Below are 25,468 nucleotides of genomic sequence, written 5' to 3' on the forward strand. Positions count from 1 at the left end.
TATTTTAATGTCTACAGAGCAATTTGAAGGATAAACATGAATTGGCTTCTATGGAAATAATGAATCATTTTAAAGGCGCCACAGACTTAACTACTCCACCTTCCACTGAATGACTAAGGAAAAAAGTGTGCATGCAATTCTTTCACATTTCACTTTTCTCTATTTAAAGCTCTAGAGCCAGAGTATTTTTATTTTTCTCTTATTTTGTACTAGCACAAGATTTCAGATTTTCTCTTCTCTGGTGAGCAAAGAAGATGTTAATGAGAATGTTTTCTCCAGCTTAATGAAGCACAGCATTCCCACTGCTCTCTGGAGGTCAACCAGCCACAGGCTCTGCAAGGCACACTCTTTGGTAGAGCTGAAAATAGCATCTTCCCGTTGTCTCATCACATTGATCAAAGAAAACCTTCCCAAGGCATCTATGGAGCCCCTGGCTTTGCTGTTGAGTCTTTAAAGCACCCAGAGCCACACAACCACAAGCCAGACACTGAGGCACAAAAGATGAGCCTACAATGAAGGAAACTCTAAATCTTGTTTGAGCCATAAGGATTGGAGTTTTAATCCTGGTTCCAAGATGCTGGACGGCACCAGCACAGCAAAGCAGAACTACCTGAAAACAACTACACTGAACTCTGATCTGCAGGGCAGAAAGTGTCATGCCTGCCACATGAAGTGTGCCTGTAATGCCAGGAAGATGCCAGAGTCCAAGGATCACAGAGCAGCCAGAGAAGTGTTTCAAAGTAGTTCTGCAAACACAGATCTGATGAAATGGGTCTCACCAAAGAGTCCCACTTTTTGTCCCCTCCCCATATTGCAATGGCCCCTCTCCTCAGCAGCAGCCCTGAGGGCACAGAGTCAGCAGCAGGCAGGGTGTGCATGGATTGAGCAGCCTCATGCAGGGCTGGCTTTGTAACCTCGCAGTATATTAAACCACCAGTCTTTGACTACTACCAAGCAAGACCACTGATTTAGACCCTCCTCCTGTATCCCACCATGGGCTAAAATAGAATTGCCAGGAAGATAATAATCTCTGAAACTTCCTCCCATCTGCCACATTTGTTTGAAACTGCCAGAGAGGAGGAGCATGACTACTTTCCTTAGAAAACCAGGATGACAGCACCACCATTCTTTATGAAAGAGGCACTGGTTTGAGAAGGAAATACTTCTTTCCCCCTTCTAATAAAACCTGTGGAATATATCACTGTCTGTAGCACGCTTTGTCTGGGGAGGCAGCTGCAGTCCCCACATCCTGCATCTCCACCTTAGGTGACACCACTCACAAAGCTCATAGTTACAGCTGACTAACTTTCTTCCATTACAGGATCTTTCAGTTTGTGACAGCTTTGTCAGCCAAGGAGCTCAGACTGAAACATAAACTGCCAGGTATTTGTCTGGGGTGAATTATTTCAGTGTTTGAGAAAAATTGCTCAGACATTTACAAGGAGACTGTCGGAGTTTTTTATCCATCCTAAAAACTCTTTGTAAACCGATATCACTTAATCTGCAGCAGGCACTGAAGGTGCAGTAAGGCCTTTTGCTTTCCCTGGCCTGATATGTCCAGATTTGGTTGTGAAGTCCTTGGGAAAAATGAAACCAAAGCTAGCCCTGCATGACCCCTGTGGGTTCTCAGAAACCCACCACAGAACTGCGCTAAGTGTGCTCACCCCCCCACACTGCACGTGTGTCCTCATGCACTGTGCACACCACTCCAAAGGGCAAAGGATCACATTCAAGAAGCAGAGAACACATTTGAGCTCTTTTGCAGTTTTGGTGCCATCTGTGACTTTCAAGGGAGGCTATGGGTTCCTGCTTTCAGGTCACCCAGCAGGCTTTTCCACATTTGTTACACACACTGAAGGAAAATATCCTGGTGGTCACTAGTAACCAAGCAACAATGAGAAGATAGATGCAGAAATAATCTCAAGGAGTGGGAGGACTGGATTTGTCCAGATTCAAGACCTACAGAGTAGGAAAGTCTGAACCCGTGTGGATGCAAGTACTGGACACAACCCAATGCAACACAATTAAATCCCTGCCATTTATATCTGACAGAAAGGACCTCACATGAACTAACTCCACTGGTACTGACATAAAATGATACTTAATTTTCCACATTTCCTCCTGCCACAGTAGAGCAGAGCTGGAAGCCCGGGAAGGCGTAGGGAAGAAGGACAGAGAGTGTTCAGGCTGGCACAGTGTGGCAAGGGACAAGCTGCAAAGCCATACATGTGCTGTGCCTCAGGCTCCTTGGGAAATCCCAGTCCAAGGGAAGACACTCAGGGATGACCTCCTGCATAAGGCATGCCACAAGGAGGATCCAGGGAAAGCAGCTCCTGGAAGGAGGCGAGAGCACAGGCTGAGCTTTCTGGCTAAGAGCCGCCGGTCACAGCTTGCGAACCTCGTGGAAACTCTGACTCTGGTATTTGATGTTCCCAGCAGAGCCCTGGGGACACAGTCACCCAGCTCCAAGAGACTTTCCATGCTATTTGGCTGCCTAAAAACATTAGAACATCATGACTCTCCAGCCCGAAGACTACTGGATGATGTAGAGCAGATCACACAGTCAGTCACAGTCAGGGTTGATTACTTAAAAAGTAGACGCCACTCCAACTAAACGAGGAACTTTAAAAATTATTGCTTTTAATTAAAGCACAGCAGATGGCAAATATTAAATTTTAAATGGGACTCAAATCTGCTTTGAGTAACACAGACTGAAGAAGACAATTCTGTGCTTCAGAGGCTGTCCTCCATTATTGTCTTACATTATTGTTCTCCAATTTGTACGTCAGATGGTCACAAATTGGTAGCTTAAAGCTGATAGTTTGTGTCCATATGAAGAAAACAGCGACAACTGTCTTCAGCCTCAACTTGAGCTGCAGCAACACAAGCTGGGACCCAGCAGGAGTGGGGAGCTGGGTGCACACACAGGGGAGGATAAACCATCTATTAATACCTGGTGATCTTACCCATTGGAATTTGCAGCTCCAGCATGCCTGCTAAGCATGGAAAGCTGTTTTAATTCTACAGTGAACTAAAACAGAGCAGCCAAATACACAGCATGAGTTAAAAAAAGATCCATTGAAAGCAATAATCACCGCTCTGCCTTCTGTGTACTAACTGATCCTCCCAACATTTTCAACTTGACAGTCTCAGTCACACCAGAGCAAAGCCAAAGGAACCATGCACTGCCATATTTTCTCCCTGTCAAAGTGCTTCAGGGTCTTCTGGGATGCAACTTGAGAAGCAACCTCACAATTAGCAGCAAACTGCAGAAATATGTATGAAAATAAACACAGCTAGAGATTGACAACCATCTCAGCCCTTCACTAAGAACTACTGAACAGTATTAAGAAGAGCATCATCAAATTTCATACACATTAATAACGTAATGAAAATAAACACAGCCTCTAAATGAAGACAAAATATTGGGGGGCGGGGTGAAGAGTTACTATGCAAGGTATATATATTTTCAATTACTAAAAAGGAGTTGTCATAGAAGAATAAACTAAAAAAAAAAAAAAAAAAAGAAACCTCATAAAGTTTTAAGAATGAGTGTTGAAAACCAGAATAAGAAAAAATTAGAAACTAGGAAGTAATCATCAGTGAAGCTGTATATAAAAAGCCTTTAATGTTCAGTCTGTTTTTACTGGAATTACAACAGGGATTTGGAAATGCTAGCAGGAGCCAGATGTATATCTTGGGCCATGTTTCCCATAAGCTGCAGCAACAGAGCAGAACGATCCTGTGAAATTCTCCAGTGACCATGAACACTAATGATATCTAGTGGTCCATTTTTAAGAACAGCCTTTCCCTGAAGCCAAAGACAGGCAGTGATATTCTGCACCTTTTGAAAAGGATAAATCCTCTGCACATCAAACTCCAGTGAGAGCCTCACTGCGGATAAATTGGTCCAATTTCAACATTTTTTTCTTCTCCATCAGACCTTGTGGTTTGCATTGTTTCAGCTCTCCTGACTTTAAGCACTCACACTAATACCAGTTAATAGCCACTGAGTGTTAGAGAAGCCTCCTCCTCTTTCTCATGACTTTATGTCACTAATGAACTCCTCTGTGAAAAGAATTAATCATTTTTCTGTAACACTTGGCTTTGGATTCTTATATTATGACTCATTAAAAAAAAAACCACCAGCTGTAGCCCTAGGGACTTGTAGCCCCCAAATCATTCATTAGAGCTGCTGCAGAGCTATTATTTCTCTAAAGTACAAGCTACTAACATCTAAAGCCATGACCTGCAAAAGTCACATTTAAGCATATACTAGGTGTGAAAATCCCCCACCTCTCCTGTGTTATTTATTGGCAGACTCTTCAATGAAGATCAGAACAGAGAGAACCAGTAATTCATATACAAGAAATATAAAACACAATCCTCTACATGCCTTCTGTGAGATTAAAATATTTTTTCACTCACCACAGATATAAACTGACAGACCAGAAAGCCCTGAGGACTGCTTTCAACCTACTTCATCCTTGACCTGCAAGGACCAACTTAAAGACACACAAGGTTAGTTTATACTGTGGGCTTATTTTGCCTCTGCTGTCACGAATGAAAAAAAAAAAAAAAAAGCCTGATGAGATACAAGGTTCACAGCTGATAACCACAGGTCAATGCCTGCATCAGATGGCCATTTTCAGCACTACTGTTCTGGCCTTTAATCCACACACTGGATGCTAAAGGCTCTAGGATTTTCTAAGTCAATTCAGCAATCTCTAATTTCTTCCATGTAGCTGGTGACAGATTTGTCTTGTACACAGCTTTAATCTAAGAAAAGTCTTACTTTCAACTTGTGCATTTTACGTTGTGAGAAGTGCTTGACTTGCACTTTAGAAAAAGAAAGAATTAAAATGCATGTAATATTCCTAATTATGAGACACTGGCTGTTTCTCAATTCTAATTAGAGATAGACCCAATCTGTACTTCTGCATCATTAATATCTCACCATACTGAACTCTGACTTTCTGGCTCAGGGTCTGCACTATTTTATAAGGGCCAAACACTTCTGTGTTTTTGGAAAGCTTGGATTCAAACTTACATCTAAATATAACGGCACCAGCTTCTCATTTACAAAAGGCAACAGAACCATAGAGACCAGAAAACAGACACAGATCATGAAACACTGGTGCTTATGCTGGCAACCACACTAGACAATGATTTCTATCTCCACAGTGAGTTATGTTTTCTGCTTGGATATGGATATTAAGGGAAAAAAAACCCAACAACTGTGGGTTGCACATGGGGCTTTTTTAAATGTTAAATATCCTTGTGAAGCTGAACTTCAGTAGTTCATCAGAATCCACTGCAGCAATAAATCAGTAATGATGCATCAGTAAGTGCAATAGAAGCACTTACTACTGCTGAGTAGGTACACTGCATAGGTCCTGGCAGACAGGCTAAAAGCCTTAACTGAATTTTTATAAGGAGTTTGAATTTTTAAAAAAAAAATATTGAAACTAAAAGCCTTAATTGAATTTTTATATAAGGAGGTATAGAAAAGAAGTGTCAACACACAAATCTATTTTACCATCTAAAATCAAAGACTTTGGAAGATGCAGCAATACAGAGATTTGACATTTTAGCTCAGAACTGACCCTGTTAATTGGCGCACACAGTATTGGGCTATTTGCTGATGAGACTTACAATCACATGATTCTGCCACAGAGCTCTCTAAAAGAGAGAACAGTGTGGTGTCCTCACAAACGAGAAACAACAGCTCAAACCAGGCAGCTCAAGGATTCAGAGTGCACTGACAACTTTAGACAAACACAAGAAGTATTTTGTACTGACAGAAAAATTATTGGTTTTGGAATTTCTGGAGACAGAAAGGGCTTATTTTGGCTTTGCTTCAGCAATTTTAGAACAGTTTTATAAAAAGATAGGAAAAAGAAATCGCATCAACTTCTCAAAACTTAAATCTTTAGTTTGAAAATGATGAAATAAAATTCCTCAGTTGTTTTTTTTTTCCAAAAAGGTTATGGCTTCTCTTTGTGAAGAACAGCCTGGTGCCCATATTTGCATTGTTTTTTGCATTAGACTTCTGTAGAAGCTTAGTGTGTCTCTTGTGGTCAGAGGCTCATAGTTGAATTAAGTGGGGTCCAAGATTACTCCAAGATTACTTCAATATTCAGGTTTGTTAACACTGGTGACCTAAGGCAGGTATTGACACAAAAGATCTCTCCCCAAAGTCAGTTTAACTTTGAGGGGTTAAGCTCAGTACAACAAAGATAAAAGACCAGTTTAATCACAAGAAAACACTTGACTTCGTACCCCTGACCTTGGCGAGCAGTCATGTGCATCTCTCATCACGGTGCTCTGTGTAAACATATTTGTTAACAAATTGAAACAGACCACATGCTGAATTGTTTGCCATACAGTGCTCTGGCTGATCAGCTGATAAGGCATATGGATTGTGTCTTCCTAATTCTCTAGGATCTTCCTGACTGCTTCCATCTGAGTGTTACAAGTGGCCCCAGATATCCTATTTATCCCATTAGAGTAAAAAAAATAAAGATGTAAATTGCTAATCAATTCTCTCTGTACAGCCTCCTTCTTCTCCTAATGCATTTGAGAGACTTTTGGGCAACAACATTAGGAAACAACCTTCTCTAGAAAGAAGAATCACTTCATTTAAATGATTTGTTCTTTTAATTACTGTCAATCCTAGCTAACACAGAGCAGAAAATACATATCAGTAATGCTCACTGTGCAACAGGTTGGCATTTTTCCAGGAATCTGAAGACTACCCTTAATCAAAGTAAAAATTTATTTGTCTCCATTTCCTCTTTTAATGCAAGTTACAGCTACTGTGGAGAGTAAAGCTGAAGCATTCTGTATGATGCTACAGCAAAATGAAATACCCAACCAAATTAATTATACACAACACTTTTATCCACATGCCCTTTTATTTTTCACTGACAGATCAAAGAAATGTGTTTGGTTTCCTGTCAATAAAATCAAGGTGGCACAAGAAAGCAACGTGATGAGGACCCACTTTGTTCTGCCTTTTAGGAAAGATGCCTTCAATTAGGATGGCATTTTTCTGGCATAGTATAAACATGTCTTTAAGTCATAACTAACTATATAATTATCTAGTTCTATACAAAGACACAGTAATATACCTCATACACATGTTAATGTCTTAGTTTAAATTAGGGAAGGGGAACTGATTGGAAGGAAATGAATGAACATTTAGTTGACTGTTTTTTTAACCAGAGAAGAAAATACAAACCAAAAACTGTCTCTAAAGACCGTTTCATGTTTTGTGTATAAAGACAGCCCTATAAGCCCATGCCACCTACAAACAAACAGACAAGTTACAAATAGGACTTCACACTCAACTCTGAAACCTGATTTGTGTGGGTTTGGGTATACTTTGAAACCAGTCAAGTAAGATAAAACCATGTTCTGACCCTACATAAAATATAGGGCCTGCTCTAAGGGCTTGCATATGTGACCAGCCTAAATGCAAACCACCCAAAGAACGTTCCACCAAGTGCACAAAATAAATTATTTTAAACAAACCCTGTCCATGGGCAGGCTTCTAACCACACACAGTAACGATTTATGCTTATAAAATGAGGTTCATTTAGCCCTGTATAAGCAATTTATGAACCCACCTTTGACACAGGACAAGCTTTTCTCCCTGCATCAAGCTGACAGCCATGGAAAAGCCCACAAGGCTCCAGAGGATCTGCAGCCAGCCCCTTGTCACTGACAGGACAGGAGGAGGGAGGAGAGCAGAGAGCAGGGCTTGTGCTGGAACCCAGCCTCAGCCTCGCTCAGGAACCGACCCACATGGACTGGGAGCTCCCAGGGGATGGACCAAGGGAACCCAAAATGTCCTTCCTCTGAGAGTTTCTGCCTGCCCACCAGTGTCTCACGGGGTCAGCGGCACAGCGAAAGGTGGAAGGGTCAGGCAGCACAGATGTGAGGACATCCAGCTGCAGCAGTGAAAACCAGACCAGGAGAAGGGCATGGGAGTGAGAACATTACAGAAGACCTAGTCTGAACAGCTATTCCAGGCTAGAGAGCACCAATACTTCCACAAATGAGCACACCACCCAGGCCACCTGGTGCCAGGTGACCACTCCAAGTGAGTCAGTACCTCAGGAAGGGGTGTGAGGCAGCAGCCATGGTACAACTGAGCAGAACTTTTCACACACTCTTTATGATCCTGCAGCTTTAGGTGCAGAAAAGCCTTTCCCGGGGATCACCAGATGGCACTACTCTTCCTTCAAACCAGGACTGTAACTCTGCTGTGCCCATGAAATGCCATCATCGATTTGGGAGGAAAAAGATCTTAATCTATGTTATTTTTTATATATTAGCCCAGTAATCTCTCGCTGTTCACATTCTTTCCAATGATCTTGCAAATCTTGTACAAACAAGAAAGAAATGACTGCATCTGTGGGAGGTGGAGGGAGCCTCATAACATTTTGAACTGACTCTCATACTAAAATATTCCATAGCAGAAAGATTACAAAAGTCTCTCTAGGAACACAAAAATCCCCAGCAACACATGCAGTGGTTGACAACTGTATTAAGAAACTGGAATTTCTTTCAGAGAAATAACTCCAACACGTAAGGTTAACATAGACATGCCTCTCTCTTCTCCCCATGTTCTGTTTCTGTCTGTTATCAGAGCAGCTGGAGGTGCTAAACTCTACCTGCAGTTGTGAAAGTATTTTCTGAATTTGGTTGAAGTTTATTGCACTTTTTTTCCCCAAAAAAGAGCTGTTGAGAATATCCAGATACAAATAATAATGGAAGACAGAAAATGAAAGCACATTAAAATTCTAATAAAGAAACATCAAGGCACATTGTCGTGGTTTGACACGGAAAGATAATTTTTTCCGGAAGGAAGAGGTCAATTTAGATATTGACCAATTGAAAGTAGACACGCCTCTGAGAACACAGAGGGGTTGAAAGCAGAATTCCCAGGGGAACTCGCTCTCTTTGGTTCCGGTCAGCGTGCAGTGCAGACCTTCCCCCGCCCAGCCACGAGCTGGGTGGGGGAGGGGAAGCCCATGGCCTGAGAAAGGTAGGCCGAAAGCCCCAAGGGTGGTGAAAGGACTGGAACCGGGCTGGCCCCTGCAGATGGAAGTGTGGAAGAAATCTGGGATGTCTCCATTTCCCCCCCCCAGAGTTCTTCTCCCGAGAGGGAGAGAGAAAGCTGCAAGGAAGGAGGAGCGGGGGGAGCTGCTGCAAGGTGCCCAGTTGTGTGGGAGTTGCTGGATGTCCGGGCATCGAGCCATCCTGGGAGTTCGGACTTTTAACCCTTCCTTGAGAAATGAAAGCTTTGTGAATTTTCTTTTCCCCTCCTCAGTTTGAAAGAGAGGAAGAGGGACACCTTGGACCCTGGGATGGGATGTTGGAAGGAGGAATTCTGGATGGGAGGGGGACAAGGAGTGGCTTTTGGCTGGACTTTTCCGTGTTAGCCACAACCTGAACCAAATCTTCTCCGTCAAGAGGGACTGTGTTTTGGGAGGATGCCAGTGAGTCAAGAGACCTGCTTCACCTGGGAAAAAGACAAAAGTGGAGCAAACAGAGAAAAGGTTAGGGGGTTTGTGGTGGCGCCCCCTTGCCCTGGAAAGGAAAGAGAAGAGAAGAAGATCTCTGTTCTTGAGCCCTCGGCCCCAGGGGAAGATGGGGGGGGACTGTGGTCCCAAACAATGAAAAACTGAACTGTTGTTTTCTCCCCTCTTGGCAGGGCATCCTTGAAAGGAAAAATCCTAAAGGCAGTCTGACCATCCATGCATTGGTGGTGAGAGCACTGTGCATGGAAAGGAGAAGGGTCACCATGGCAAACTTTTTCTCTGGGCGGTGCCATGTGTGACATGGAAACACAGGATGTGGAGCTGTGTTTCTTGGGGGGTCTGTGGCACAGGAGAGACTCTGTTCCCTCGATGGACTGAGTATCGGTTGTTTGGAGGGTGGAAACCTGATTGGGGTCCAGATTGTGTCTCACTGTGATTTGTTGGAGTTGGGTGGTGGGGGGGAGGAATGTTTTGCAAGGTTTTCATTTGGATCTTTGTGTGGTTTTTTTTCCCTTCTTTAGTTTTCTCTTTTCTTTTGTAGTGGTAGTTTAATAAAGGTTTTTTCCTGTTATTAAGCTTGGGCCTGCTTTGCTCTATTCTAGATTCCACTTCACAGCATTCAAGGTAGGGATCACATTTTCATGGGGGCACTGGCATTGTGCCAGTGTCAAACCATGACACACATACACACAAAAAGCAATGTTTCCATGTGCATGCTAGTGTAAATATGCTTTCTTTCAGTTATTGATGTGAATTGCAAAAAGATGCAAAGTATTCACATTTTCCTGTCCTCAGTTGGGTACAAACTGATGTCAGGCTGTGGAAAACAGCTCATTTGGGATGGAAAGGGCACGTTCAAATTGAAGTCTCAAAAGCCTCTGGTTCTTGATGAGAAAGAATGATATTTCTTTTTTGCTTGTTTGCTTTGTGTTTAATCCACCACAGGACTCCTCTGCACTCAAGACCTTACAAATTGAAAAACTGAGGGGCAAATTAATCTTGCAGAGTGACTCCTCTGACTTCACCAGGAGTCAACAGCAGAACTGAAGTCTGCCTGCTGTGCTCATGAGCTGAATTCCCTCACAAAACAGACTTTTTGTTTTTTCTCTGAGCAACTCTTCCCCCCTTCCAGCTCGCTAGAAGTTGACAGGCTGTTTCCTGCTCCATGATCTGTGAATCACGACGTGAACGCCGATCGCTGCTCCCCGGTGAAATTAAATTAGGTATGGGAGCACAGCATGAGCAATGACTTTCCCTGAGATGCCGGCCCTAAGGAAACTCTGCATTTTCTTCCCCCAGTTGAAATATGGAGTTATGAAAGCAGGGTCAAGTTGGTTATTACTCCTCAGACTCAGCAACATCACCCAGTCTGCTCTGAGCCAGTTTAACATTATTTCTCCACTTCCTAGTCAAGGATATAATGGCACCAAATTTGAAGAGTCCAAAAAATCTATTTGTGTGCTCTTCTTGACCACTTAACATCGTGTGAATTGCAGCAATGCTTAACATACACAGAATAGCATGATAAATCACCAGACCTTAGTGCATGTCATACAGCTGGGAATTTGGTAAACAAGGGCAAGCAATATTAACACATGGCTTATCAAGCAGGAAAGGGGTGTTTGTGATGCTGCATTTCCAAGTGCCTTTCAATAACACTTTGTTAAGGAATGAAATATTCACACTTGGAAAGATCATAGGGTTATGCTGCCCATTTTTTTTTTTTATTCCAGACATATGGCCATTGGGAATTTACACACCTTTGTCACTGCAGTGTACTCTGAGCAAGGAGGCATCAAAGGGGCACATCTGAAAGCTGAAACTGGTAAAAAATAAAAGCGTAATAAATTAAGACCTGATTTGTGAGCTTCATTCTGGAGCCTATGGTAATCTCAGATAAGTTTAGGGGAGTTTCAGTTTCAAATTGTGATGTAGATGTCAAAACCAGATTACTTAGCCTCCTTTCTGCATCACCACAGTGTCCGTGTGCTCCAACAAAGATAGTTTGCATTTCCTTCATGAAAAAATAAAAGATGCTCCCATTTTCCTTCTCAGACAGAAATACATTTAACCTGAGAAGCTACTCCAAAGATCAATTAATCTACAAGAAGCAGAAGTCTTTAAACTACCTAAAATTAAGTGTGGCTTTCCCTTCTCCAATATTCACATGTTCTCCTGTGAGCCTTGCAGGTTTATCCAGGTTCACTTCTCCAAGGTCCATTGAAAATTCAATCAAAAGCTCCCTCTCTTCTGGGTTAGCTGCCAGACAAGGGCTGATATTGGAGTCACTACATCAGTAAGAGATTGTTCTGGCCTTCAAACTCTGCTGTGTCACCTGCCCAGCTGCTGTGGAGATGGCTCAAGCACAGCAAAGTAAATTGGTTTAATCTTGTGCATCTGGTACTGAGCTGCCAGTCATCTGTTTAGGGGTATAAAGGGACTGTTCCATTTCAATGTACCGATCACAGCCCAGCTCTAGTGGTAGAGCCTGAAACCTTCAAAATGTAAACCCTGACAGCTCCTCTTCTCTGCTGGTGTTCATCACACTGTTGGACTTGCATGTTTGCTCCACAATCTACTGAGTCACCTGGGACTGAGAGAGTGTAAGCAACCCTCTTACAGAGCTAAACTCTAAGTCTGTTTATTGCCTTAAATTCACAAAAGTATTCCCTTGCTGTTTAAAAAGAAACCGACAAAACCTCTTGAAAAGCACAACCGTCTAGAGACTTTCGGTATTTCCACATTAGCCAAATGAACATGAAGTGAAGCCTTCATCCCCGCATCCCTTAAAGGATTCCCAAGGTGACAATATCCCACAGAAGGCTCTCTAGGTCCCTGGAAGTTGCAGAGCACTCTTTGCCTATAGAGTGAGCAAAAGCTTTAGACCACTTCTGGGACTGCAAATGAATGGGATCCACGTGACCCTGGTAATAAAAGGCTCCTGTCTCTTTGCAAAGCATTGACATGCCATCTGGCAATTTTGTTGACGTCAGCAGGCACAGAAAAACAACCACCACCTCCCCCAAAAAAGCAAAAGCCTTGGGCGGGAGGGGGAGGAATGCAGAGTTCCATGGTGTGTGCGCGCTTCAGGCTGGTGCTACTGAAAACCTCAGCCCAGAGCCAGGAATTCTGTGCCAGCAGTGCAGCAAAATTCACCCCCTTGCCTCTGTTTTACCCTGCTGAGCAGCCCTGGCAGCCAGGGTTCAGAGAGCACTGCCAAGCATCACACAAGGAGCACTGCATCCCCCTCTCTCCCTCTGCCCTGTCACTGTCAGGTGCTGGACATCTGAACGTGAGGAATGAATTTCTCAGCATACACTATAGGGAGAGACGCAAAATTTCCAGCACTGAAGGCTGTGGAATACACACCACTCATTTGGCTGCTCTGGCTACACTGCTTGCACGCTGATCTGGAACACGCTGAAAGAAATTCTGTGCTAGTTTAAATAAAACCTCACACCAACATTTCATGGTGGCAAGACCAAAAGATGTACAACTAGCCCTACACTTTGTTTTTTCCCCTTTCTTTATACTTAAAATTAGTCTTAAAAGTACAAAATCTATTTTTAGAGTAAAAAAGCAAACAAAAATACAATTCAACGTCACAAAGTCACCCTAGGACAGATGTCCAGATCCTATGGGTATATTATAAGCTGCAGGTACTAATTTTAAATTATATTTAATAGAAGGCATAATATTGCTCCTAAATATTACATGCCATTTGGCACAGAACAATTTGCTGCATTTTCATTAAAAACAGCAATATTTTAAGTCAATAATGTAAGTTACCTTATTTGTGATGAGCTAAAATAATGCTATGAACACGTGTGCATGCAGAAAAAGCAGGCATCTTTTTGCATTAAAGAACATTTTCCTTTTATCAGAGATCTCCTTAGTTATTTCTGATCTCAGTTAACAATTCATATCAAAATGCAGCAAAGGGCAGCAGAGCACTGCTTCAGCACAAACTTTAAAAGGATGGACATGTCCTCCATAAGGCACATTTAAAGCCTGAAAAAAGGAGTTCATGAGTCACTTTTAACAAGGGATTAGAAATTTTACAGTAGCTTTGTGACAGAAACACAATCCCCTCAACTGTACACCTCAAAAATATTAGAACCACACCAGATGAGTGGTGATGAGGAGAGAAGGATGGAGGGAGGAGGCATCTAGGGCCATGTGCTCTCACTTGTCTCACCAAAGTATTATAAAAAAGTACATTCTAAAGGCTCTGCTGGGTCAAGGTTTCCCTGACTGAATATTCAAACCTGCCTGAAGTAATAGTGCCTGACTTTTTCTTTGCCCTGCTCATTGCCCCCCTTCTCTCCCTCCTTTAATACATCTCCTCTTACTGAATGAAACTGAGGTATTTTCCTTACAAAACTGCTCTTTGAATTCCTAATCTCTGCCCCAGTGTAATTTTTTAACAGCAAGTCAAAGCAGCTCTGTGTAAATAACTGCGAGGAGACAGCTCTGCCTGGAAACTGTAAAGTTTTCCTTGCTCACATCTTAAGCTTGAAAGCTCATGCTCAATTCAATTAAGAAAATTTATGGGTAATTCCACAGTTTCTTCCCAATTCCTTATGTTCTCAGGCAGCCAACCCAGAAATGAACAAAATCCCTGACAACTGACTACTTTCTGCTAGCAAATGGGCAATTATGCAGAAAGTGTGTATTTAATTGAGTTAGTCGTAAATCCTGACTTAGGAATGAATCAGAGGACGGAGAAGAGATACAGCTATTCCCTGCTGCCATTTCAGGTTTAATCACTTCTGCTTAAGGTTTATTTATTGACTTCATAAAATGCATAAACAATAAAACCATCCTTCCATAATTTTATAGGTATTAAGCTATTAAGAGAAATTAACTTGAAGATGTAGGAGAATGAACTTAAAGCTACACACATGACAGGGGAGAGAGATTTTCTGAATTCTCCTGTCTCTCAGGTCTGCATCACATCATGTCTGTTTTAAACAGAAACAATTTTCAGAGTTCACAACTAAGTCCCACTCAGCGATTCTGCTTCGAGGATTTTCCATTAAAGCTTATAAAGTTCAGCAATAAATAAGAAATTTTTATGCCTTCTTTCACTGGTCCCAGGGTAATATTTCAATGAACTCATAACAAATACAACTCCTACACCTAAATGGTGATGCTGAGGACTGTGTTATCTCCAAAATCAGCAAGATGCCTCTCCATCCATTGCAATCACACACTCAAAAGAAAGTTGTCCTCCCTGTGTCTGTATGACAAGTGTGTGTTTTGCTCCCTGAAGCTGCTGCAGATCCTGGAGCTCCTCAGCTAAGAAAAGAAATGTCTGTAGAGACATTCCCAGGAAAGTCTTACCAGTTGACTCCAATGAACTTTCAGCTTCTTATTCACATTATGAACAGACAGCCAAAAATTCAGGATTGTGAAATTTACCTAATTTTCAAGGTTTGTGAGGACCATTCAGACACTGATATCCACTATGCATACATTAAATGTGCCTTACTCAGAGGGATCCCATCACTTTGGCAACCCTACATAGTGTGGGAGGAAAGCAGTGCCACTTGCAGATTCCCCTGTACAAATATTTGTTTGTTCTTGCATGGGGAGCGTTTCCTAATGCTATGTCCTGTTTTCCAGTTGCGTTGTTTTGCTCTCCAAGCCAGTCATCTCTCTGATCAGTGCTGTCTCTTCCCCTGCTGGGTACCTCTGAAAATTTCTTTGAGCCAATTCCTCTGCTGTTCCAACTACTTGTGTAGTTGAAGTCAATACTCAGGGCTCATGGAAGTCCCTTGGCCCCTCACTGCCCTCTTCTCTTCTGGGGATCCTTCCATATTTCTGTTTGGAGACTGGAACTGAGCGAGCCAAACCAGCACAGCAGGCTGGCAGGTGACTGGCTGCACTGAAGGACTTCTCTACACCAAAGTTAAGCTGAACTGAAAGGCTTTTGAAAATACTTCAGGCTCCTGAATTCAATATTCAGTTGTTAATCAAAAAAATGAATACAGACCCAGGGACATGTATGTGGTCAGGCCAGTCGAGATGATTCCTCTGCCTCTGTGTGCCAGCCCCTTGCTGAGGGCTCTGTTCCCCCATTCACAGCTGATAGTGCAGCAAACACCCCTGGCAGTGGAAAGAATGTGGCCTGGACACAATCCTGGCAGCCACTGCAGACCAGGGAAGGCAGAATAAGGAAATCCCAGCCCCATGCACTGAGGGCTAAAGCTCTTACAAGGTGCCCTTTTATCCATCCCACTCGTGGAGCTGAGAGCAGAGTGCTTACTGAGAATGTGAGAGGGTCCTGTGGAGCCCTCACTGCCCTCCTCTGCAGGCTGAGTATCTTCATCTGGGGGCATTTCCACAGATTTTACAATAGCAGCATAAATCACAGTCAGAAGCTCGACCAAAGGTTTCCAATGCAGGCGCTACACTCACATTTTTATAGCTCATTATTGTGCAAGTTAATTAAATATTTCCACTAGGCTGAACATGCAAAGGTGTTAATGTCCTGGGAAGAACAGAAATTACAAAGGCTCCAGATAAAATCTCTGTACTAGGATCAGCAATGGTAAAAAATTAGTCATTTGATTACATGACAGCCATAACAGCCTTGCAAAGTTGTGGATCACTGAGACAGCATGATCTTACCCTCTCAAAAAAGAGATAAAAATAAGAAACATAGGTTCCCATCAAGCAAGTTAAGCAGGTGTCTACTTCATTACTGTTACTTCATAATGATATGACTAAATTTGTTTCTCATACTAGGGAGCTTTACCTTTACAGTAGCTTTCAGAATCTAAGCAGAGGTGTGTACAATTGTAATTATTTTGAGAGAACGCACTTTGGTCACATTTTCACTATCACCACAACAAGCCAGAAAGAATTTCAGGGGAAATAGCGAACCACAAGAAGCCACATGCAGACTACAAACTGCAGCTGTGCTTACAGTCAAGCATCCTGCCAAATGGGACCATTGCAAGCACAGCTCTGTCAGTGTATCCAGTGCCAGCTGATCTAGAAAAACACTGGACTTGCACCTGAGCTTTGTCATTTTACTGTTTTTACTTTCTGATTTCATCAGAAGAAAATTATTTCTGATAAAGGGTAGCTAATTCACATTTGTGAACCTGCCTTTTTGCTAACCCCCGAGTTCTCTGCTGTGCTGTTGGAATCTGAAGTGTAGGGAACTCTCAGAACTTTGGGCTTGTAAGCTAAAGCTTAGAATTAAACACAGGATTTGATTTGAGACCTTGGAAAAGGCTTCTAAACTAAAGTGCTGGAAGTGAGAATGTGGATTTATAGTTTAAAGCAGTGACATGTTAAGTAGAAGAAAGTTTAGCGTTTTAGAGTTTAAGATATAAAATAAAAGTAGTAATAGATGTAAAGAAGGAGTTTGGAATGTACTACTGTAAGTTTGTGTGTCATATGATTAATTAAATCTTATGCTGTAGTATAAGTCTACAAGAAAAAATATTAAAAAAATAAATATCCTTGTTAGCAATGTTAATTATTAGTTAATACATCTTTAGAAAGTCTTATAACTAAGGATTTTAGAACCTTCTGAACTATACTGTAATGATGTGAGCCAAACTCCCCCTTCTTGCTTATATAAAAGATAAGAAAAATAAACTGTATCATCAAAAACAATTCACAAGTCCCATCTCAAATTCTTTCTAAAATTCCTCACACTGTGCCATTCAATCTAGCACATACATCATTGTGAAAAGTTTTAAATTTAATTTACCACTGTGTTGAAGTCTTTAGCATGGAGCAATGTGACAGATTTTACCAACACTTATTAAAAATAAAGCAGAACGGAGCAAGCCATAAATAAAATAAAGTGCTGGCAAAGCCTGGAATGCAATGAATACATCTGCACTTACAGCAGTGGCCAAACCATAGTGCTTTATCATAGGAAAGTAGCTTGAAATAACTTTTCAGTGTATTTGATATATGACACTGCTCTTTTAAAACCAAGACTAGAGCAAGCTTGTGAACTTCAGAGCGAAGTTGTTTCCGGTGGGAGGTTTATTTTGTTAGGAGCTCGACATGCTGTAGCTGTGACACTGAGCAGAGTGGCAATGTCAGGGTTCACAAAGTTCACCCACACTCTAAAGCCCGACAGCAAAAAAATGCCATGAGCCCGACAGCAAAAAAATGCCACGGGTGGGACAGTTCTTCCAAAGTTTAATTTCCCAAGCAGTTTATCTCGCACAGATTGCACACAACACCCCTCTACTCAAATCTCAACACAGAATGCAGCCTGAAGTGAGTGTTTGAATTTCTTTCTGTCTGGTGTATAATAAATCCAATTCATGTAAGGCAGTTTTGGCACTAAGCTATGTATTTGCACATTTCTGTTGGCTTAAGTCACACTTTCTCTTAGGAAAGCTGCTCAGAAAGGTTTATTTCCTCCACTCTTATAAATTGTTGGCATAAACAAGCATTCAAAAATTTAACCTCAGTTACTTGGCATTCTAATGGTTTACACTGAAACACACAACTCTGGGTTTCTTGTTAAAATCTGTGTGTGAATTTAAGTGTATTAACTTTCAAAATATTTAAATTCAATGTAAGAGAATAAGAAGGTGGTGGAAGACATCTGACAGCAGCACCGCTCACTTCCACTGCTGTTTGACTGGAGAGTGACACAGGAGAACCCACACAGATGAATCCTGAACTGGCAGAAAGAAGAGACAGGGAGATACCTTTTTTTTTTTTTTTTTTTTTTTTCAAATTTTGCTCTTCCATTTCTATACAGTTTCCTCTGCAAAGCAGTGTGTCCCCTCTCAACATTATCTTCTTTGGTCTTGGCTCCTTTCTAATTCAGAGGGGAGGCTGGGAGGTGGATTTGGTTGTTTTGGTATTTTCTTTTTTTGGTTTTTGTTTCTTGGAGGCAGCAAGGTCAGCAAATAGCTTAAATGTTCTAAAAATCGAGCTACACATTGGCTTCAAAAAGAAGGGCACTCAGGTGGGACAAAAGAACAACCAGAGTGCTTGGACAGTGGCACAGATTCACCTGAGTCATGCCTGCTGGGTGCCACAGTATCCCCACTCTGAAAATGAAGGGATGAATAAAACATGAATTCAGCCACTGACTCATACACATCCAGGCACACAAACTCTTTGGCACTTCTCCCGCTCTGAAATAATGCAGGGAAAAAAATAATCCAAACAAATATCCCAGGGAAAATGATTTTGTGCTTCACAAATTCTGTTACAGAAAGGGGATTTATGTACAAGCAAAGTGTTTGTGCGTGCAGCTGGAACTGAGCTTTTTGAGATAGGTACTGAAGCAATGACTAAGTCTTTTGTGTCTCCATTTACCTAACACTTGATTAGAGCACACTGACATGCAAAACACAGACACTTTCCAAAAAGGGTTACAGCACATCTACCACGGGAAAAGGAGCAGTGCCAGAACAACATCATACCAGTCCTACTTTGCTAAAAACTCAGCAGTTCTGGTCAGTTAGCAGATCTTTGAATGATTTTCCTGTCATCTTGCTACGTCAGCTGAGACTGGTAAATCAAAGGCAGCTTTTTTTCTGCTCCCACAGCTTCATCGCTGATGAACACTCTGCAGCTGGCTATGGAGGCAGTGCTGAGAAGAGTTTATGGGTAGGATTAAATCTGGTTCACTCCTTCAGAAGGCTTTTTGTATCCATGCAAGAGAAAGCAGAAGGAGAAGGCAGAGCTGGGCCAGGAGCACTTTTGGAGGAAGCCTCGCACCTGTGAGCTGAGCTGGATGTTTAGGTGGTGCTCAGGCAGTAGTTGACACCACAGGACAGCAGGGAAGCAATCTGCCCCCTGCACTCTTCTGCACAGGGTGTTTAGGGATGTGCAGGTTCCTCGTAGCTGTGTTGGGATGGGTGTTTTGTTTGCTTTTGAGACAGAGTTTGGTCTGTCTTCTATGATCTAGATCCACTATCCATATATTCCTCACACGTGTATTGCTATTCCTTTTCCAAGTGTCCATGTGAAGGGGGAAGAAAATGAAAACACAAAAGGCAAGTAAATAGCTGAGCAGATACAGATCATCAAGTCCACTGACACTTGACATAAAACAGATGCTGAATACCTTAACAGTGATGCTTATGGAGTGATGTAGTGAAGTACAGAGACACCAAAGCTAACCAGGGAAGAGCTCTTCATTGCTGGAAGCAGACAAGCCAGGTGAGCTGAGAAATTGGATATGTAATTGAGGATGTTTGATTCAGTACAGGCTGAACTGCTCCCAGGACCAAAGCCAGCTCACTTGTGTCTGCACAAGTGTACTGTCAAAATCAATCCTTCCCAAAACAGGTTGAGTTTGGTAAATCAGGAAGGAAGCAACAATACCATACTACAAGAACCCTTTAATCTTAAAATTAAGAGTGTGCCAGCTCAGTTTAAAAGCATTTGTTTTGCACCCTCTGACTTCATGCTATACTTACATTCACTGTAAAACTTTACACTGTTTGCAGTTTAAAAAAATAACCCTAAAACCCCATCAACCCACACCCCAAACCTCAAGTAGTGACTAGTCACTAGAGTAGTAGGCTAAGCAAATCTGAAGCGAAAGAGGTTAAACTGAGGCAGATGAACAGATTCTTCTATCCTGCATGTGTTCTATTCAGGAAACCCTTCCAATGCCCTTTGCTACCTCCCCCAAAAACCAGCACATCCCTCAACAACAAAGTATGTCTAAGAATTCAGACCACAACTTCTCTTTGAAAGCAGTTAGAAAATATTTTGCTCCTATTTCTAATAAAATAATTTAGATAAGAAGACTTAGACTGTATCCAATACTGGGCTCCTATGGAGTCCAGCAGCATTTAAGCAGCACAAAATATGCTATCTACTTTGAAATCTGTTTTGCCTCTTTGCTGTGGTCATGTGTTCCTTTTGTTCTTTTTAACTTAATGTAATTTTACCAATTTTATCAGAAAACAGAGGGAGGGAAGGTGATTAAATTTCAGTGGGGATGTCAAAGGAAATTTGTACCTACTGTAGCAGCAAGTAATGATGTATCTGTATGATACAGCAAGTAATGATGTCTGTATCAAATAAAATAAATTTATTCTTTCAGTTATCCTCCTGCTGGGAAGTGTCAAACTTCTTCCCAAAGATCCTATGATCCTGTTCTTTAATTAATGTATTTTACATGAATGCTATAGTGTATGTTATTCATTTCACATTCAATCAAGGAAGTAATTAAGACAATTATAAATATGTGCTAATCCACAATTAATGAGCATCCTTGGAAGTACTGCATGCTCCCACACATGTCAAACTACAAGGCACAGCAGCTAAAAAAATTACCCAGATTGGCTCATGTGTCAACTAGGTATTCTTGGCTGGAAACACTAGTTACTTATAACAGAGTAATCAATACAAAATATCTGGCATATCACCTTCCCTGACTATGCATTGGCAGTATTTTAGCAAAATAAACTTCATCATGTGGAACCCCTCCTGCTGCCACCCCCCAGATACCTTCCCCTGAAACAGCTGAAACTTCTTGGCCACTCTCAGCCAAGGCTGACAGCAAAATAAAAACCAAAAATGTTTTGACTCTGGTCAAACTTCTTTAGATGAACACCAGTTTTCATGAGGGGTGATGTTTGGTATGACCTCAGAAGCAGAGAAGGAATGGCTTCAGTATGAGGTCAGTGGTTACCTCCTCTGTTGTCCAGCTCTTTGTGGATTTCCAGTAGTGACAGGGAACTGGGGTGTATATAGGATGTGAAACATAAATTACTGACTAATTAGGTTTAATTAGATTTTTGCCTGCAGAGCAGCCCATTTAAGCTGTAATTGCAAGCCACGGAAACCTAAATGTTGGTGTTTACACGAGGAGCACTGCTTAGCTGATCCCCTTCATCAGTACTTCGTGCTCCAAAAGGGAGCAGCTGCTCTTTCCTAGGATTTATGCTTTCTGCCTTTCCTTTTAAAAGATAATAAAATTTTTCAAGCCACAGAAAACAAATCACTTAAAGCAAAACAATCCAAGAAATCATTACTCCTCTGAAAACAAAACTTGGACAGAAGTCCTGCAGATTGTTGAAGAGCCAGGAGAGCTGGAGCTACAGACCTGTATGCACTTCTCCACAAGACTGATTATCAGGGAAAGAGAAAAAAAAATAAGAACTGGTTTCAAAATCCAACAGTGCAGACATGTTTCATAGTCAGGAAGTAATTTCCAAAGCTGAAAATACAGGCTCTGCAATGATGCTTCTTCTGCTTTTTCCAAGGCCAGTCCTGGAACAAAACAGCCCAGCACAAGCACCAAGCTTCTAATTTGTTCTCCAGAGCACATTTTCCTGATACATCAGATCCAAACAACAGCAGATAAATTTTTTGTAACAAAGACATGATACATTTCCTCATGCTTTAATTTTTTTTCTGCATTATATAAGACAGCTTTTTAAATGCAGCAGACACCCACCTCCCTCCTACCTCCCCATACAGTCTGTCCATATACCTATGAAAAATATATTATTTAAACATTACTCAGAAAAAAATGCAAATCTGAAGAAACTCCATTTTGAGAGAAGAGCAGAAGAAAAAAAAAAAAAGCTGTACCAAACTGCTAGATTTTTCCCATGGTATGTGATAACCTTTGCATCTGAGAAAGGATGAGATCCCATCTCTTTTCTAGATATTTAAAAGTATAGTTTATGGGCTGTCACAATGTTAAGTCCTTCCACATCTGAAGCCTCAAATCCTGCCACTCTCCTGCTGAGCCTCTGCCAGAAATAAATCTCTGCCAAAAGCAGAGATTTCACAAAGCAGGATTTTGTGTCCAGCATCACCAGCTCCCAAATCAGCAAACACAGTTTGATGGCAAACGCTTCCTAATGCAGGTTCATAATTTGTTTTGGGTTAAAAGGCATTACAATTATTGGACTTCAGACATAATTTCTGCCATTCAGCTGACACTTGAAAGTGTTCCTTACCCTCCCTTTAAATATTAGATTTTGAAAATAAAGCATCTCAGCAAAGTGTCGGCGTAAGCTCCTGACTACAGCCATGACCTCCAAGTTGTAATAAGAAAAATATAGCAACAAAAGCAAATTATTGATTGCATTTAAGCAGTAGATTCCTCTCTTAACTGCTCCAATATATCATGTAATCCAGAAAAGAGAGATGGATGACTGGCAATTTACTCCATCTCCTGAGACTACTTGCCTGGAGGAGGCTTCTGTTTTCTGTCCGTATTTGTGCAAGATGGAATATTCCTCCTGCCTTTTTCTTCAACTACTTTTCCAAATAGCAAAATTAAATACAACTTCAGGAGGGAAAAAGGTCATGAAAATTCAGTTCTTATTCTCTAAAACTGGAATTCTTCCTCCTCCCTTTTTCTCCTAAATTAAATCATAAAGCACAAATATAGTAAGCACAATGCCTCTTTCTTTTGCAGTTTTGACATTTTTATACTCCATTTTTGTTTGCTAGCTAGAATCTATATATACACATAGTATCATTATATATATTGTATATAGAACATATATAGAGAGCACTTTAAGCCTAATTTAAGAATTCTTGCTCTGCAATTTTCCAAGAATGCTATAGTTTTTCAGCATCCATACATGATGCAAGTTGTTCAGATCTTGCTCAACCTCTGCCTTGCTCTTTCTTCATTAAACACACCACGCACAGCAGGTTAACCTGCCAGCCTAGACTGCACATTTGTGTCATTAGACCCTCAAGACTGTCACCTCTGTGCTGCTTACTGACATGTACTTCTTGCACTACAGCTGTTACAGGAGAAAGGAACAGAAGAGCAGAACAATATGCAGAGCAGATCCACTTCTCAATGAAGTCTGCTGCATCCCTGGTGTCCAGGTAAAGGTGGGAAGCAAAAGCTTCCTGTCCTGGTACAGCCCTTGATCCTTATCTGTCAGTACTGTCCCAGGTACACACTGAGTCACAGACACAGAATTCACACATACACAGAATTCACAGAATTACTGGATTCAAAGAGATCTTCAAGATCATCAAGTCCAACCCAGACCCAACACCTCAACTAAACCCTGGAACCCAGTGCCACATCCAGGCTTTGTTTAAACACATCCAGGGATGGTGACTCCACCACCTCCCTGGGCAGCCCATTCCAGAACTTTATCACTCTTTCTGTAAAAAGCTTTTTCCTAATATCCAACCTGTATTTCCCTTGATTCAGCTTGAGGCTGTGTCCTCTGGTTCTGTCAGTGCTGCCTGGAGAAAGAGACTGTCCTGGTTTGAAAGCAAAACCAGTGAGAGACTCTAAGTCAGAAATACAATTTATTGGGAAAAGGACAAAAATACATGTAATAATACAAAGGGAAAGGCTACTGACAAAGTCAGAATACAACCTGGCCAGCGTGCTGGTAGCAGTCTGAATTGGAGTAGCTGCAGTCTTCTTGGGATGGCAGATGTAGTTGCTGTGTCTTCTCAGAGAACTTGTGGAAAGGCTCTCCTCTGTGTAGAAATCTCCAGTTTTATCCAGGTGGGAATGCCTTGCTCCTCTCCTTGGGCAGAGCATTTCACAATGGGTCATTATGAGTCACAAGGTGTGTCCTTAATCACCTCCTCCTCCTGGACGGTGTTATCTCTCAGGCATTGATGGGGCCATTAACAACAGATAAGGAAAACTGCCCCAAGGCAACTTCTACTCAGATGGGAATTGGAAAACGTTTTTTTTTTAAAACTTGGACATTATCCACCCCTTTTTCCTATTTCCATCTTCTTCGTGATGAAACCTTACACATAGTTCTCACTTAAGACCAAGTTTCCCTGTGGTACACAATGGGTTTGCCCATCCTTCTGCATTACCCACCAAGTATAACCGGGTCTTTGAGCAAAAACAATCCCACGGATGGGTTTGTCTTTGCCTGGGGTGGGATTAATCTAAACAGTCTTTCCTAAAATACCTTTCATATGTACCACAGGGACTTTATCTCTATCTACTGTCTGCAAGGGTTCAGATTGGGCAGGACCAGCTTGATTGATGGACCCTCGGGTTTTGACTATGCAGGTAGCTTTTGCTAAGTTCAGTTCTTAATTCTTGAAAGTTCCCCCACTAAGTGCCTTTAGGGTGGTTTTAAGCAGTCCATTACATCGTTCAACTTTCCCGGCAGCTGGAGCATGATATGGGATATGATATATCCACTCAATCCCATGTTCTCTGGCCCAGGTGTTGATGAGGCCATTCTTGAAATGTGTTCTATTGTCTGACTCAATTCTCTCAGGGGTGCCGTGTCTCTATAAGACCTGTTTTTCTAGGCCTAAGATGGTGTTCTGGGCAGTGGCATAAGGCACAGGGTAGGTTTCCAGCCATCCTGTGGTTGCTTCTACCATGGTCAGTACATAGTGCTTGCCTTGTCGGGTCTGGGGAAGCGTGATGTAGTCAATTTGCCAAGCTTCCCCATACCTGTATTTCAACTATCGCCTACCGTACTACAGAGGCTTCATCCGTTTGGCCTGTTTGATTGCAGCGCAGGTCTCGCAGTCGTGCATGACCTGTGAGATGCTGTCTATAGTAAGATCTACCCCTCGGTCTCGTGTTCATCGGTATGTTGCGTCTCTTCCTTGATGACCAGAAGCGTCATGGGCCCAACGAGCTAGGAATAGTTCTCCTTTATGCTGCCAATCTAGGTCTACTTGTGATATTTTCACTTTGGCAGCTCGGTCTACTTGTTTGTTGTTGTGATGCTCCTCAGTAGCCCGACTCTTGGGTATGTGTGCATCCACGTGTCGAATTTTCACGGTCAGCTTCTCTACTCGGGAGGCAATGCCTTGCCAGATCTCGGCGGCCCAGATGGGTTTCCCTCTGCGCTGCCAGTTAGCCTTTTTTTAGCGACTTAGCTATCTCCAGAGAGCATTAGCTACCATCCATGAGTCGGTGTAGAGATAGAGCCTCGACCACTTTTCTCGCTCAGCAATATCTAAAGCCAGCTGGACAG

At 41.9% G+C, this 25,468-nt stretch overlaps 1 protein-coding gene and 1 long non-coding RNA gene across 3 annotated transcripts in view; one reads left to right on the forward strand and one right to left on the reverse strand.

Moving 5' to 3' along the window:
• The window catches only part of PDE3A (phosphodiesterase 3A), a 235,047-nt gene that overhangs the window by 44,720 nt on the left and 164,859 nt on the right, over positions 1–25,468 (reverse strand). The gene's annotated exons all lie outside the window — the stretch shown is intronic.
• Positions 8,886–10,126, forward strand: LOC144246312 (uncharacterized). Its single transcript, XR_013339995.1, has 2 exons — positions 8,886–9,055; positions 9,341–10,126. It is a non-coding gene; the product is annotated as an uncharacterized LOC144246312 (long non-coding RNA).

Source organism: Lonchura striata, chromosome 5 (assembly GCF_046129695.1).
Source record: "Lonchura striata isolate bLonStr1 chromosome 5, bLonStr1.mat, whole genome shotgun sequence".
NCBI lineage: Eukaryota > Metazoa > Chordata > Aves > Passeriformes > Estrildidae > Lonchura > Lonchura striata.